At 40.1% G+C, this 17,733-nt stretch overlaps 1 protein-coding gene across 3 annotated transcripts in view; it reads right to left on the reverse strand.

The window, feature by feature from the left end:
- LOC139750186 (probable ATP-dependent RNA helicase DDX43) overlaps window positions 1-16,576 on the reverse strand; it is an 83,688-nt gene extending 67,112 nt beyond the window's left edge. The window contains exon 1 of one of the 3 annotated variants that reach the window (XM_071664593.1): window positions 16,561-16,576. The gene's annotated coding sequence lies outside the window, so the exon portion shown is untranslated. Of the gene's footprint in view, window positions 1-9,120; window positions 9,252-16,560 lie in introns of those variants that run through there. The other 2 variants (XM_071664591.1, XM_071664592.1) reach the window with 2 other exon arrangements.
- Window positions 16,577-17,733: the final 1,157 nt, after the last annotated feature.

Consider the following 17,733-nt stretch of genomic DNA (forward strand, 5'->3'; position numbering starts at 1 on the left):
AGTAGGGTTGATGGACAAGTCAATTGGGAGGAAAGTTTGAATGGAGAAAAACTGGAGGAAGTGAAGTGTTTTAGATATCTGGGAGTGGATTTGGCAGCGGATTGAACCATGGAAGGGGAAGTGAATCATAGGGTGGGGGAGGGGGCGAAAGTTCTGGGAGCGTTGAAAAATGTGTGGAAGTTGAGAACATTATCTTGGAAAGCAAAAATGGGTATGCTTGAAGGAATAGTGGTTCCAACAATGTTATATGGTTGTGAGGCATGGCTATGGATAGAGTTGTGCGGAGGAGGGTGGATGTGTTGGAAATGAGATGTTTGAGGACAATATGTGGTGAGAGATGGTTTGATCGAGTAAGTAATAATAGGGTAAGGGTAAGAGAGATGTGTGGTAATAAAAAGAGTATGGCTGAGAGAGCAGAAGAGGGTGTTTTGAAATGGTTTGGTCACATGGAGAGAATGAGCGAGGAATGATTGACCAAGAGGATAAATGTGTCAGAGGTGGAGGGAACGAGAAGTGGGAGACCAGATTGGAGGTGGAAAGATGGAGAGAAAAAGATTTTGAGTGATCGGGGCCTGAACATGCCGGAGGGTGAAAGGCATGCAAGGAATAGAGTGAACTGGAACGATGTGGTATACCGGGGTCGACGTGCTGTCAATGGATTGAACCAGGGCATGTGAAGCGTCTGGGGTAAACCATGGAAAGTTGTGTGGGGCCTGGATGTGGAAAGGGAGCTGTGGTTTCGGTGCATTATTACATGACAGCTAGAGACCGAGTGTGAACGAATGTGGCTTTTGTTGTCTTTTCCTAGCGCTACCTCGTGCACATGAGGGGGTTTTTATTTCATGTGTGGTGGGGTGATGGGAATGAATAAAGGCAGACAGTATGAATTGGGTACATGTGTATATATGTATATGTCTGAGTGTGTATATATATATATGTATACGTTGAGATGTATACGTATGTATATTTGCGTGTGTGGGCATGTATGTATATACATGTGTATGTGGGTGTGTTGGGCCATTTATTTCATATGGTTGTTTAAATTGTTTATGGATGGGGTTGTTAGGGAGGTGAATGCAAGAGCTTTGGAGAGAGGGGCAAACACACAGTCTGTTGTGGATGAGAGGGCTTGGGAAGCGAGTCAGTTGTTTGCTGATGATACAGCGCTGGTGGCTGATTTGGGTGAGAAACTGCAGAAGCTGGTGACTGAGTTTGGTAAAGTGTGTGAAAGCAAGCTGAGAGTAAATCTGAATAATAGCAAGGTTATTTCTTTCGTCTGTTTCCTTGCGCTACCTCGCAAATGCGGGAGACAGCGACAAAGTATAAAAAAAAAGAAAAAAAAAAATATATATATATTTTTTTTTTTTTTTTTTTTTTTTATACTTTGTCGCTGTCTCCCGCGTTTGCGAGGTAGCGCAAGGAAACAGACGAAAGAAATGGCCCAACCCCCCCCCCCCATACACATGTACATACACACGTCCACACACGCAAATATACATACCTACACACCTTTCCATGGTTTACCCCAGACGCTTCACATGCCCTGATTCACTCCACTGACAGCACGTCAACCCCTGTATACCACATCGCTCCAATTCACTCTATTCCTTGCCCTCCTTACACCCTCCTGCATGTTCAGGCCCCGATCACACAAAATCTTTTTCACTCCATCTTTCCACCTCCAATTTGGTCTCCCTCTTCTCCTCGTTCCCTCCACCTCCGACACATATATCCTCTTGGTCAATCTTTCCTCACTCATTCTCTCCATGTGACCAAACCATTTCAAAACACCCTCTTCTGCTCTCTCAACCACGCTCTTTTTATTTCCACACATCTCTCTTAGCCTTACGTTACTTACTCGATCAAACCACCTCACACCACACATTGTCCTCAAACATCTCATTTCCAGCACATCCATCCTCCTGCGCACAACTCTATCCATAGCCCACGCCTCGCAACCATACAACATTGTTGGAACCACTATTCCTTCAAACATACCCATTTTTGCTTTCCGAGATACTGTTCTCGACTTCCACACATTTTTCAAGGCTCCCAAAATTTTCGCCCCCTCCCCCACCCTATGATCCACTTCCGCTTCCATGGTTCCATCCGCTGACAGATCCACTCCCAGATATCTAAAACACCTCACTTCCTCCAGTTTTTCTCCATTCAAACTCACCTCCCAATTGACTTGACCCTCAACCCTACTGTACCTAATAATATATATATATTATATATATATATATATAATATATATATATTATATATATATATATATATATATATATATATATATCTTCCGCAAAGCTTTTACTACCTCTTCTCTGTTTACCAAATAAATTTCCCACCCTGTAACAATTAAAACTCGACAAACACATATCATCTGACACCGATCAACAACATTCAAAAATACCTCATAATCTCAATCCAATCCTTCTCCACACACCATAAACTGTTTTCACCATCCACTCCTATTACCGGACATCATCTCACTGAATCCATTTGCTCAAGCCTTAAACCACCTATTTCCTTACATGCAAATTTTAACAAAGAAGCACAGCCAGTTATAATGGACTAATGGGGGTGGAAAATTGTATAAAAAAGGGGGGCCTGGATGTGTTGACTGGTTTAGTCATTACAATGAAGCTAGAACTCAGGTGAGTGAGGTTGTCTCCTGGGACTTCGAGCGGAAATGCTTGCCTTGCCGATTGTGCCAAAAGGCCAAGGGATAGGTGATTGAAATTTACAAGGTAAATAGGCTGAGGTAATGTGTAAATTATAAAATAGGGGAGGAGTAATTGAATTTGAAGGGAAGAATGGACAGAGGAATTCTAGATTGGGAGGATGGCAGCGGTTTTCCATGAAGTGGGTGAACGATGTGTGGATCAGTGTTAGCTGTTGAAAATGTAAGTTGAGAAATACTTGGAAAGCAAATGGATTTGGATAGGTTACAATTTATTGGATTGAAAAGGCAATGCTAATGATAGAGATTGTGCGGGAGGTAGTTGAAATAGTGTTTGGAGGCAATTGTTGAGAGATGGTTTTATCGAGAAGTAAGCAATGTAGGGTAGGAAGAGGGGAAATGTTGGCTAATGAAAAGAGTTTGAGGGCAGAGAGGGTGTTATGACCATGGTTTGTCAATGTGAGATGGGAGATGTTGAAGAGGTAAATGGCAGAGTTGGAGGAACGAGGAAGTGGAGAAGATTGGAGGTGAAGAGGAGAGACTTAATGATATTTGAGTTCGGTTGAACATGCGAGGTGGGAGATCATGTGAACTGGAACGATGTGGTATACCGGGGTCGACGTGCTGTCAATGGATTGAACCAGGGCATGTGAAGCGTCTGGGGTAAACCATGAAAGTTGTGTGGGGCCTGGATGTGGAAAGGGAGCTGTGGTTTCGGTGCATTATTACATGACAGCTAGAGACCGAGTGTGAACGAATGTGGCTTTTGTTGTCTTTTCCTAGCGCTACCTCGTGCACATGAGGGGGTTTTTATTTCATGTGTGGTGGGGTGATGGGAATGAATAAAGGCAGACAGTATGAATTGGGTACATGTGTATATATGTATATGTCTGAGTGTGTATATATATATATGTTACGTTGAGATGTATACGTATGTATATTTGCGTGTGTGGGCATGTATGTATATACATGTGTATGTGGGTGTGTTGGGCCATTTATTTCATATGGTTGTTTAAATTGTTTATGGATGGGGTTGTTAGGGAGGTGAATGCAAGAGCTTTGGAGAGAGGGGCAAATACACAGTCTGTTGTGGATGAGAGGGCTTGGGAAGCGAGTCAGTTGTTTGCTGATGATACAGCGCTGGTGGCTGATTTGGGTGAGAAACTGCAGAAGCTGGTGACTGAGTTTGGTAAAGTGTGTGGAAAAAGCAAAATTTAGAGTAAATTCGAATAATAGCAAGGTTATTAGGTACAGTGGAGTTGAGGGTAAGTCAATTGGGAGTAAGTTTGAATGGTGAAACTGGAGGAAGTGAAGTGTTTTAGATATCAGGGAGTGGATTTGCAGTGGATGGAACCATGGAAGCGGAAGTGGATCATAGGGTGGGGGAGGGGGCGAAAATTTTGGGAGCCTTGAAAAATGTGTGGAAGTCGAGAACATTATCCCGGAAAGCAAAAATGGGTATGTTTGAAGGAATAGTAGTTCCAACAATGTTGTATGGTTGCGAGGCGTGGGCTATGGATAGAGTTGTGCGCAGGAGGATGGATGTGCTGGAAATGAGATGTTTGAGGACAATGTGTGGTGTGAGGTGGTTTGATCGAGTAAGTAACGTAAGGGTAAGAGAGATGTGTGGAAATAAAAAGAGCGTGGTTGAGAGAGCAGAAGAGGGTGTTTTGAAATGGTTTGGGCACATGGAGAGAATGAGTGAGGAAAGATTGACCAAGAGGATATATGTGTCGGAGGTGAAGGGAACGAGGAGAAGAGGGAGACCAAATTGGAGGTGGAAAGATGGAGTGAAAAGGATTTTGTGTGATCGGGGCCTGAACATGCAGGAGGGTGAAAGGAGGGCAAGGAATAGAGTGAATTGGAGCGATGTGGTATACAGGGGTTGACGTGCTGTCAGTGGATTGAATCAAGGCATGTGAAGCGTCTGGGGTAAACCATGGAAAGCTGTGTAGGTATGTATATTTGCGTGTGTGGACGTGTGTATGTACATGTGTATGGGGGGGGTTGGGCCATTTCTTTCGTCTGTTTCCTTGCGCTACCTCGCAAACGCGGGAGACAGCGACAAAGTATAAAAAAAAAAAAAAAAAAAAAATATATATATATATATATATATATATATATATATATATATATATGTGTGTGTGTGTGTGTGTGTGTGTGTGTGTGTGTGTGTGTGTGTGTGTGTGTGTTATTCGCTGATGATACAGCGCTGGTGGCTGATTCATGTGAGAAACTGCAGAAGCTGGTGACTGAGTTTGGTAAAGTGTGTGAAAGAAGAAAGTTAAGAGTAAATGTGAATAAGAGTAAGGTTATTAGGTACAGTAGGGTTGAGGGTAAGTCAATTGGGAGGTAAGTTTGAATGGAGAAAAACTGGAGGAAGTAAAGTGTTTTAGATATCTGGGAGTGGATCTGGCAGCGGATGGAACCATGGAAGCGGAAGTGGATCATAGGGTGGGGGAGAGGGTGAAAATCCTGGGAGCCTTGAAGAATGTGTGAAAGTCGAGAACATTATCTCGGAAAGCAAAAATGGGTATGTTTGAAGGAATAGTGGTTCCAACAATGTTGTATGGTTGCGAGGCGTGGGCTATGGATAGAGTTGTGCGCAGGAGGATGGATGTGCTTGAAATGAGATGTTTGAGGACAATGTGTGGTGTGAGGTGGTTTGATCGAGTAAGTAACGTAAGGGTAAGAGAGATGTGTGGAAATAAAAAGAGCGTGGTTGAGAGAGCAGAAGAGGGTGTTTTGAAATGGTTTGGGCACATGGAGAGAATGAGTGAGGAAAGATTGACCAAGAGGATATATGTGTCGGAGGTGGAGGGAACGAGGAGAAGTGGGAGACCAAATTGGAGGTGGAAAGATGGAGTGAAAAAGATTTTGTGTGATCGGGGCCTGAACATGCAGGAAGGTGAAAGGAGGGCAAGGAATAGAGTGAATTGGATCGATGTGGTACGCCGGGGTTGACGTGCTGTCAGTGCATTGAATCAGGGCATGTGAAGCGTCTGGGGTAAACCATGGAAAGCTGTGTAGGTATGTATATTTGCGTGTGTGGACGTATGAATATACATGTGTATGGGGGTGGGTTGGGCCATTTCTTTCGTCTGTTTCCTTGCGCTACCTCGCAAACGCGGGAGAGAGCGACAAAAAAAAAAAAAAAAAAAAAAAAAAAAAAAAAGCAAGGTTATTAGGTACAGTGGAGTTGAGGGATAAGTCAATTGGGAGTTAAGTTTGAATGGAGAAAAACTGGAGGAAGTGAAGTGTTTTAGATATCAGGGAGTGGATTTGGCAGTGGATGGAACCATGGAAGTAAAAGTGTCACAGGGTGGGGGAGGGGGCGAAAGTTCTAGGAGCATTGAAAAATGTGTGGAAGGTGAGAACATTATCTCGGAAAGCAAATGTGGGTACGTTTGAAGGAATAGTGTTCCAACAATGTTATATTGTTGTGAGGCATGGGCTATAGAGTTGTGCAGAGGAGGGTGGATGTGTTGGAAATGAGATGTTTGAGGACAATATGTGGTGCAAGCTGGTTTGATCGAGTAAGTAATGAAAGGGTATGATGTGTGGTGATAAAAAGTGTGGTTGAGAGAGCAGAAGAGGGTGTTTCCAAATGGTTTGGTCACATGGAGAAAAAGAGTGATGTACGATTGACAAAGAGGATATATGTGTCAGAGGTGGAGGGAACGAGAAGTGGGATACCAAATTGGAGATGGAAAGATGGAGAAAAGGATTTTGAGCGATTAGGGCCTGAACGTGCAGGAGGGTGAAAGGCGTGCAGTGAATTGGAGCTAAGTGGTATACCGGGGTCGACGTGCTGTCAATGGAATAAACCAGTGCATGTGAAGCGTCTGGGGTAAACCATGGAAAGTTTTGTGGGGCCTGGATGTGGAATGGGAGCTGTGGTTTCGGTGCATTATACATGACAGCTAGAGACAGTGTGAACGAATGTGGCCTTTGTTGTCTTTTCCTAGCGCTACCTCGCGCGCAAGCTGGGGGAGGGCGTTGTCATTTCATGTGTGGCGGGGTGGCGATGGGAATGAATAAAGGCAGCAAGTAAGGATTATGTACATGTGTATATATGTATATGTCTATGATATATATGTATACGTTGAAATGTATAGGTATGTATGTGTGCGTGTGTGAACGTGTATGTACATACATGTGTGTGGGTGGGTTGGGCCATTCTTTCATGTTTCCTTGCGCTACCTCGCTAACCCGGGAGACCGACAAAGTATAATAAAAAATATATATATATTTTGTGTGATCGGGGCCTGAACATGCAGGAGGGTGAAAGGCGGGCAAGGAATAGAGTGAGCTGGATCGATGTGGTATACCGGGGTTGACGTGCTGTCAGTGGATTGAATCAGGGCATGTGAGGCGTCTGGGGTAAACCATGGAAAGTTGTGTGGGGCCTGGATGTGGAAAGGGAGCTGTGGTTTCGGGCATTATTGCGTGACAGCTGGAGACAGTGTGAACGAATGGGGCCTTTGTTGTCTTTTCCTAGTGCTACCTCGCACACATGAAGGGGGAGGGAGATGGTATTCCATGTGTGGCGAGGTGGCGATGGGAGTGAATAGGGGCAGACAGTGTGAATTGTGTGCATGGGTATATATGTATGTGTCTATGTGTGTATATATATATGTGTACATTGAGATGTATAGGTATGTATATTTGCGTGTGTGGGCGTGTAAGTGTGTACATTGTGTATTGTGTGTACATTGTGTATGTGTGTGTGTGTGTGAATGGATGGGTCGTTTTTCGTCTGTTTCCTGGCGCTACCTTGTTGATGCGGGGAAATGCGATAAAGTATAAAACATGAAAAATTATTATTACTTCAGAGGGTCTAAAAGATAAATTTCAATTATAAAAAGTCCACGGGAGTTGCAGAAGAGGTCAACCCCACTTCCATTTTTCTGTCTAAACAGAGTACGACTAAAGTTATAACCATACTGACCAACTTTAATCCCAAGTGGAAGGCTCTCAACCACCGCCCACCTTACTTAAGTAGTACGATAAACCAAAACATAGCTCCTTCAACGCAACCTAGCAACCCTCGACTACTTCAATTTAACCCTGCTAAACCACCACTGCCTTAACTTAACCCTATTTCATCTGAAAATAGCTTTCTCACGTCAACAAATCCAGTCAAATTAACACATCTCCTTACCTTGATGTCTAAGGCTTACCTCAACACAATAGCCTTTCCAATTATAACAAACTTTTACAAAATATATCCTTGAAAGAATTGTTCCTCAAGGTAGCCCTAACCAATAATCGTTGTATGGCAGGTACTATTACATTACTATTAAGGACATCCAACCAATCTGGTTCAGTTATTACGTCAAATATGGTTGTTAAATGTTTTTCCGAAGGTTTTTGAACTTTTCAACGATTCTGACCTTCACATTTTATAGCAAACAGGTGGATGTCTGAAACGGTATTCTTAAAAAGAATGTAAACCAGCGGCAAAATAACGTTCGATTCAGCCGCCCAATTACCTTATTCTATTATCAGTTGCTCCAACTTATTAGAAACTTTTTCAAGCTTACTCTATGGAAAGATATGTGGAAAATATCGCAATGGGACTTAACAACAGACGAAAATTAAATAAAATCATCTCCGAAGATTACTTCAGTTTAACGGGAATGTAGAAGACAGCCATACCTCAAAGTGGCTTGTTTGCATCAAAGCTGACAAGCGTCAACAGATTACTATCTTTGGGATATCTAACTTTGGATTAAGCTGAGCCTGACTGTGGTAAAGGTAATTCATGCTGCCTGCATGTTAGGCAATTTCGATTGGTCTGACGGTAACACCCAGGATTCTACCTGCTGTTTAATACAGTCGCTCTTCAACGCTGGATGGACCTTTTCGATGGAATATGAGGTTACTGCTTTATCTCCATCTGTTACGTAATATTTTCAAATCTAATACAAAAGCAGAAAATACTATCAATGAAAAGCAACTAAAGCAAATTTACGCAAAAATTAATTACAGCAGCATAGTAATATTTTAAGGAAATATTACTAGTTCCTCGTATAATCACAAAATCTATTCAATTAAAAATCACAAAAAAATTATTCAATCAGCAATAGTAAAAAATCTACTCAATAATCAAACAATAGCAGTAACTAGACTCGACCTACAATATAAAATGACAGTGTGGACAATGCATTGAACTAGGATTCTGTATAAAAACGAATGCGATCCCAAACAACAAACCATCACACATCATGCTGCATTTATTGGCTCTACCCTGCTAAATATTACTATATCAACTAATACATTCCTCCTAAAATCAAGGTACTTGGCTGAATCAAAATTAATGCACTAACAACGATTCTGCATATGTATTTTCTGGAACACGAACTGTATTCTGTTCCCCTAACATATACAATAGTATCACAGCCAGGTATAAAACCCAAAAAATAAAAACTCACTCGATTTTGAAAGCGATGTAGAACGAACAGGAGATTTATGACGACGTCTGCTTTCTATGCTGGTTCACGCACTACTGATACCGTGACCTGACGCGACCGATTACTGCGGGTTTACAACAGTCACCCACACGATTTTCAGGATAATTCAAAAGTGTACACACATATACATTCATGTGATCAACTATCAAAGGCCTTCAGATTCCAAAAGGGTACAATAACTATGATTCTTTTTAACCTAACTTCAGAATATATCTCTTGATATGGTCTTTAAGTTTTTTTTTAATCTAATTACAGCCTGAAATAACCATCCTGACAGCGAGAATATTTCTCTCCACAAATATGGTCGACCTTTGCGCAATCAGTGACACTAGGAATATATAAATTGTGATCACAGTTATTTCAGAAATCCGTCACATGATTATCCTAAATGTTAGTAACACGCCAGTCCTCAAACTACTTAGGGTATTAATAATTCAGGGTGCCCCCCCCCCCCCACATTCTCTGTAATATAACTCACATTTAAAGTTATCGATTTGGTCCTTTTTTTTAATAGCACCTCGTGAAACTCCACGTGCGAAGACGTTGCTCCACGTGGAGAGATATACCACATGGCTTTTGATCAACTGCGTCGAATTCCTTTTACTATTATGTTTACTTGATAAGCTTAAGTTTGAGGGGAGTCTGAAAGTGTCTGCAATAGTAAATAATACTCATATTTCAAAGTGGTGTCATATGTCTTACTTAGTTTATACACGACGTAGTTTACTGTCCATTGCGTCACAGGGGTTGAGCAAACGTTGGCTTGGGTCGAGGTGGCAATGGGCAGGAACCCGGTTGGAGATTATGTAAATTAAGGTAACTGGTTCGAGTTACCCAATACTTTCCCTTGATTTCAAGATGGCAACAAGTATGAGCTCTCCCGTAACCCCCGTGGAAATATGTGCAATTAAGATTAGCCATTTTTCCACAAGACTGATATTTCCATGAATTTCGATATTTACATATATATTTTTCAACTGTACAAAAATCGGTGAATCCAGTAATAATGCGGATACTTACATGATGAACTAGTTGTAAAAATAGTTTGCCTAATCAGGGTCGACTAGACGGCAAAATAATCACTGCGTTTATATCTACCTTGCAACAATTTTTTCGTTAATCAACCCACTGCATTTCTATTCATCCTGCAATATCAAAAGTTATTAATTTTACTGCCCTATGATTTCCTGCATTCCCCGATGTGCCTAGTATATATATATATATATATATATATATATATATATATATATATATATATATATATATATATATATTTCTTTCTTTTTTTCTTTTAAACTATTCGCCATTTCCCGCGTTAGCGAGGTAGCATTAAGAACAGAGGACTGGGCCTTTGAGGGAATACCCTCACCTGGGCCAATTCTCTGTTCCTTCTTTTGGAAAATTAAAAAAAAAAAAAAAAACGAGAGGGGAGGATTTCCAGCCCCCCGCTCCCTCCCCTTTTAGTCGCCTTCTACGACACGCAGGAAATACGTGGGAAGTATTCTTAATCCCCTATCCCCAGGGATATATATATATATATATATATATATATATATATATATATATATATATATATATATATATATATAATGGCCAGTCGCCAGTGAATCATCACAGCTGTTGATTACTTCCCTCGCCCTAATACGTTACAGAAACTTTCGTGGAACAATATTGGAGAATTTAAGTAAAAACTGTGAGTATCTGCTTATATATAAGTACCCATACAGAACTTTCGCCTATGAAAACGCTCAGTAATCACCAGATATCTGTTTCTTTCGCAATAGTGTTGTCTGCTGCTGCCATTCACATATGCTGGTCGTCAATCCTGGATTCATCTGGGAACGGTTTCAAGCCACTTGCGCAATCAACTTTTGAAATTCTGGGCGCCTACTGCGGATTACCAAACCACGCGGGCAAAACAATAGTCACCGTATCTATCTCCCCCTCACTCGACAAATATTTCATATTAATAACTTTGAGATAATCCAAGGAATTCCAGCACATTTTATCACTCATTTTTCTTTTAGTCTGTTAAGTATCCTACACTGTTTTTCCTTGAGACAAGAGTACCAAATCACGTACCACTAAAACCTAATTATAATGCACGTACAGTAACTGCATTTCTAAACATATCAATAAGTCAATATGTGTTTTCTTAATCTTAGGCAGTTTAGGACCTTTATCTTCAGGGAATCACTATGTTCTGAAGTAAAATGGTGATCTCATGTGAGATGGAGTGCGTGTGTGGATCGAATGCCAACACTCGGCGTGTATGAGACGGATAACGAGGGAGCACATTCAACATTTCTCTCCTCCAATAATTATAATCTTACCACGCATGAGTGGTTGTGCACCATAAAAGACAAGCGGCCATTGAAACAATTCAAGACTTTCTTGATGCAGACGTCTCGAGACGTCATTAAAAGACCAAGACAAATGTGTAAAACTCAAGTAAATTTACACTAGTATCCCTCACGCGCAAGTTATAAAATTCCAATTTTCTTTGATTTACAGGTGCAGTCTTTCACGAGCATGTAACTTCCTCCAGCTTTGAGACTACTTTAATTCCTTATTTCTAGACTAAATACATCTATGATTTCTTGAAAGTTAATAACACATTGATGATTTAGGAACAAACCTGAAAGGAACTTATAAGAAAGTTTCTTTTCCTGAAAATGTTAGGAAAAACGTTTTGACAAAATCAAATGGGAAAACGCACTCTCTCTCTCTCTCTCTAAAATAATGGATTGTTTGCATACTTTATGATCATCCGATGATTGGATGATGAACCTTTGACTGGATGATTAGCAGAAGAATGCGAGACTAAAACACGCAAGATTAGTTCGCTGCTCCTTGACATCCAGAGGTAATATCTATGAATCATGTAACACACACTCACACACACACACATATATACATACATATATATATATATATATATATATATATATATATATATATATATATATATATATGTATATATATATATATATATATATATATATATATATATATATATATATATGTATATATATATATATATATATATATATATATATATATATATATATATATATATATATAACTTTTTTCATATATATTCGCTATTTTCCGCATTAGCGAGGTAGCGTTAAGAACAGAGGACTGAGCCTTAGAGGGAATATCCTCACTTGTTCTCTGTTCCTTCTTTTGGAAAATCTAAAAAAAAAAAAAAAAAAGGAGGTGAGGATTTCCAGCCCCCCTGCTCCCTCCACTTTCAGTCGCTTTTACGACATGCAGGGAATACGTGGGAAGTATTCTTTCTCCCCTATCCCCCAGGTATATATATATATATATATATATATATATATATATATATATATATATATATATATATATATATATATATATATACATATATATATATATATATATATATATATATATATATATATATATTTTTTTTTTTTTTTTTTTTTTTTTTTTTTTTTTTATACTTTGTCGCTGTCTCCCGCGTTTGCGAGGTAGCGCAAGGAAACAGACGAAAGAAATGGCCCCCCCCCCATACACATGTACATACACACGTCCACACACGCAAATATACATACCTACACAGCTTTCCATGGTTTACCCCAGACGCTTCACATGCCTTGCTTCAATCCACTGACAGCACGTCAACCCCTGTATACCACATGACTCCAATTCACTCTATTTCTTGCCCTCCTTTCACCCTCCTGCATGTTCAGGCCCCGATCACACAAAATCTTTTTCACTCCATCTTTCCACCTCCAATTTGGTCTCCCTCTTCTCCTCGTTCCCTCCACCTCCGACACATATATCCTCTTGGTCAATCTCTCCTCACTCATTCTCTCCATGTGCCCAAACCATTTCAAAACACCCTCTTCTGCTCTCTCAACCACGCTCTTTTTATTTCCACACATCTCTCTTACCCTTACGTTACTTACTCGATCAAACCACCTCACACCACACATTGTCCTCAAACATCTCATTTCCAGCACATCCATCCTCCTGCGCACATCTCTATCCATAGCCCACGCCTCGCAACCATACAACATTGTTGGAACCACTATTCCCTCAAACATACCCATTTTTGCTTTCCGAGATAATGTTCTCGACTTCCACACATTTTTCAAGGCTCCCAAAATTTTCGCCCCCTCCCCCACCCTATGATCCACTTCCGCTTCCATGGTTCCATCCGCTGACAGATCCACTCCCAGATATCTAAAACACTTCACTTCCTCCAGTTTTTCTCCATTCAAACTCACCTCCCAATTGACTTGACCCTCACCCCTACTGTACCTAATAACCTTGCTCTTATTCACATTTACTCTCAACTTTCTTCTTTCACACACTTTACCAAACTCAGTCACCAGCTTCTGCAGTTTCTCACATGAATCAGCCACCAGCGCTGTATCATCAGCGAACAACAACTGACTCACTTCCCAAGCTCTCTCATCCCCAACAGACTTCATACTTGCCCCTCTTTCCAGGACTCTTGCATTTACCTCCCTTACAACCCCATCCATAAACAAATTAAACAACCATGGAGACATCACACACCCCTGGCGCAAACCTACATTCACTGAGAACCAATCACTTTCCTCTCTTCCTACACGTACACATGCCTTACATCCTCGATAAAAACTTTTCACTGCTTCTAACAACTTGCCTCCCACACCATATATTCTTAATACCTTCCACAGAGCATCTCTATCAACTCTATCATATGCCTTCTCCAGATCCATAAATGCTACATACAAATCCATTTGCTTTTCTAAGTATTTCTCACATACATTCTTCAAAGCAAACACCTGATCCACACATCCTCTACCACTTCTGAAACCGCACTGCTCTTCCCCAATCTGATGCTCTGTACATGCCTTCACCCTCTCAATCAACACCCTCCCATACAATTTACCAGGAATACTCAACAAACTTATACCTCTGTAATTTGAGCACTCACTCTTATCCCCTTTGCCTTTGTACAATGGCACTATGCACGCATTCCGCCAATCCTCAGGCACCTCACCATGAGTCATACATACATTAAATAACCTTACCAACCAGTCAACAATACAGTCACCCCCTTTCTTAATAAATTCCACTGCGATACCATCCAAACCTGCTGCCTTGCCGGCTTTCATCTTCCGCAAAGCTTTCACTACCTCTTCTCTGTTTACCAAATCATTTTCCCTAACCCTCTCACTTTGCACACCACCTCGACCAAAACACCCTATATATATATATATATATATATATATATATATATATATATATATTGGTTGACTGATTCGGAAATGTATTTCACCAGGTGATTGGTAAGTTAGATGAAGCGCGAACGAAGCCAGACACGTCATAGCTCAGCAGTGGCAGTAAGCTACTTGAAAGGCTATATGACTGAGATGTCAGCTAATGAAGACTAAGGACTGGATAATCAAAGAGGTTGAATGATTAGTGTGTGACTGGACAGTCAAAACAGATGAAGGGTATACAGGAGAATGGATAATTCTCTCCTTGAAATGGAGGGTTATAAATGGCCCAGATTATGACATATAAGCTACTGTGTGGTGACTAAATGAATCAGAAATGTTATGCAGCTGATCTGGGTATTAGATGATTAGTTGGATAACGAAGGAAGTGAGCACCTGACAGCTCTACACAGGCAACGACAAATCATAGGCTACGCATCGAAACGCTTATTTAGATATCATCTTGTTTTGAAATGGTAATACAGTTTGGTGCAGTTTTCCAACTGGGGTTTAGCAAATTTTGTAAATAAACTAAAAACCTTCTAATGTTTAGTTCCTGATCCATAAATGGAGCTCTCTTAACTTGAACTTGGCAAATGGTTATCAAGGTATATAGTTCTGCTTAAGAAATCAGGGGATGGATGGACGGGAAAGGTTGGGTCTCCTGGAAATATTACGCTGTTTACGGAGTTCCTCAACCAAGAAAAGTTTGAAAAGGTGCCATATTCATTTTCCATACTTTTACCCACACAGTTCCTCCTCACTTTCACAGGCCTACCAACTCGATGCATACTTAAATGTTTATTTGAGGAGTAATATACTAACTACCCCATTCAAAAGCAACTGTGCTAAACTAGTTATAAGGATTCCTCATATTCGAGTTTTATCCAAATCTATGTTATTTACGAGGAACTTTACCTTATACCCTCCTATGTGTAAACCTAACATACCTCAACATAACACTAGCCTACCTAAATGTAATCCTATCCCATGGCTTTAGTAGAAACCTAACCAAGCTAAATGTAATCCTCGTCTATCTCAACGTAATCCTAGTTCATATCAAGGTAACTACTACCTACATCAAAGTATGCTTAGCCTTCATCAAAGTCAACCTAGCCTACCTCAATTAATCACATCCCAACTCAGAAGAATCCTAACTTACCACAATGTATCCCTAACCAATCTCAATTAAGCCACGACCTCTGATCTCGGGCAAGGGAAAAATAATTTGGAAACAGTCGAAACAAATATACTCAGCAATATAACGTTAAGACTTAATAGTGGCTACTTGTCGAGTCGGTTAAATATCGTTCCTACCACCTTGTTAGTAATCTTTAAATCAACCAATAAGGAAAAGTTGTTGGAGTTATCTGAAAACGAAAAAAAAAAAAAGGTTGAGATAATGAAAATAATGACAGTTTTCATTAAAAAGAAAAAATAAAAAGTATCCTAAGGTAGTGTGTAAAAGGGCGGCCATATTGGATGATGGCTTGAAAGTATGACTTTCTTCAAATAACTTCGAATGATTGTCCATCTCTGGCTTGAGTCAGAGGATGGGATCTCCAATCTGCAGTTGGGTGATTAGCTTCAGTGTAATCACCATTTCCATAACTGTTGAACTCCAGTTTTCACAAAACTGTCATTTTCGTATTCAACCAACAAATTTGTCTCTTTTTCGATATTTCCAAGAAATTTTCATGGATGCCTTGTGTTGTAATATATTAAGGTGATATAAGAGTATAGTACAACAGAAACTCTCTAACAAGTTGGGAAAGTCTAGACATTGCGAATAACTGACGCTTATAAAATCGTAGTGTGATTTAAGAAATTTTCATACAACCATCGAGCTAAGGAAGTGACAGCAGGAGACATACGACATAAAGAATAATGATAAAAAACAAAAAGGTTCAGAGATGTTGCCATCAACCATAACTGCATTGTAAACAATAACACAAACCATAGTCTTTACTGTCATGTTGCAAGCTATAATGGCTCTCTTCTGCTGAAGCTCAAACACTGCCTTAAAACAAGTTATCCCCCAAAAATATATAATCACCAAAGCCAAATGAATTCTAATCAATGTGCTTGCTTAAACGATCTTGCATACGTATTCTATGGAATATACTTATCAACCTTGTTCATTTACACTTACCCGTACGTACATGTCCTTCACAACGATACAATAAAACCAACTATAATAATGTGACTTGATTTTGAAACCGGTTTACTGCTTGAATCAGTAAAATATGTCGACTGCAGTTGCCTACCCCAGACCACGGCTGTGCTTCTGTTGTGTCCTCCTCAGCAGGTCCCTACGACCCAACAACCGCCTCCCACCTAACGATTCTCAGGAGCATTAAGTCCCCATGTTTTTACCCGATCAATTATTCAACAGCAGACTAGATTCCAAAATGTAATACGTGAATAAAGTTGATATAACTGGAGTTATACACTTTCTGTATTTCTAAAGTATCTGATTTAATCGATATGGTCATATTTTACCATCAACAAAATGTTACGTAACACTTTCCTGACAGGGTAAGGAATATTCTAAATTACACCTTACAACAGGTCGCCCTCGGGACAATTCTCACACCCTGTCTGTTGTTATTCTATCAATCTAATATACGTTTTGATCAATCTATATCACTTTAGTCTAACGTCCTAAACATGATCCTTTAAAACATCACCTTTGTACTTTTTTTTTTCAGAATAACGATGTTTCTAGGTACTGATGCTTAGGGTCTATAAAGTTTGGAAATACAGGGATGACCCCCATCAAACATACCTTTTCGTCCACCATGATGTTGCTGCCATCTCTGTTCTGCAAGTAATTTTTCGGTTACTGGTCTCGAGTACCGACCGTGTGCTTGTGTCTCAGCTATTTCCCACATCCCCTGATGATGTGATTATTACACGAAAGTGCACTTGGGAACTTATCGTGCTTCATTTTTCCCGTGGACTCATAGGAATATATATATATATATATATATATATATATATATATATATATATATATATATATATATATATATATATATTATTATTATTATATTATTTTTTTTTTTTTTTTTATACTTTGTCGCTGTCTCCCGCGTATTGCGAGGTAGCGCAAGGAAACAGACGAAAGAAATGGCCCCACCCCCCCCCCCCCATACACATGTACATACACACGTCCACACACACAAATATACATACCTACACAGCTTTCCATGGTTTACCCCGGACGCTTCACATGCCTTGATTCAATCCACTGACAGCACGTCAACCCCTGTATACCACATCGCTCCAATTCACTCTATTCCTTGCCCTCCTTTCACCCTCC

The sequence above is a fragment of the Panulirus ornatus genome, chromosome 9, assembly GCF_036320965.1.
Source record: "Panulirus ornatus isolate Po-2019 chromosome 9, ASM3632096v1, whole genome shotgun sequence".
Lineage (NCBI taxonomy): Eukaryota > Metazoa > Arthropoda > Malacostraca > Decapoda > Palinuridae > Panulirus > Panulirus ornatus.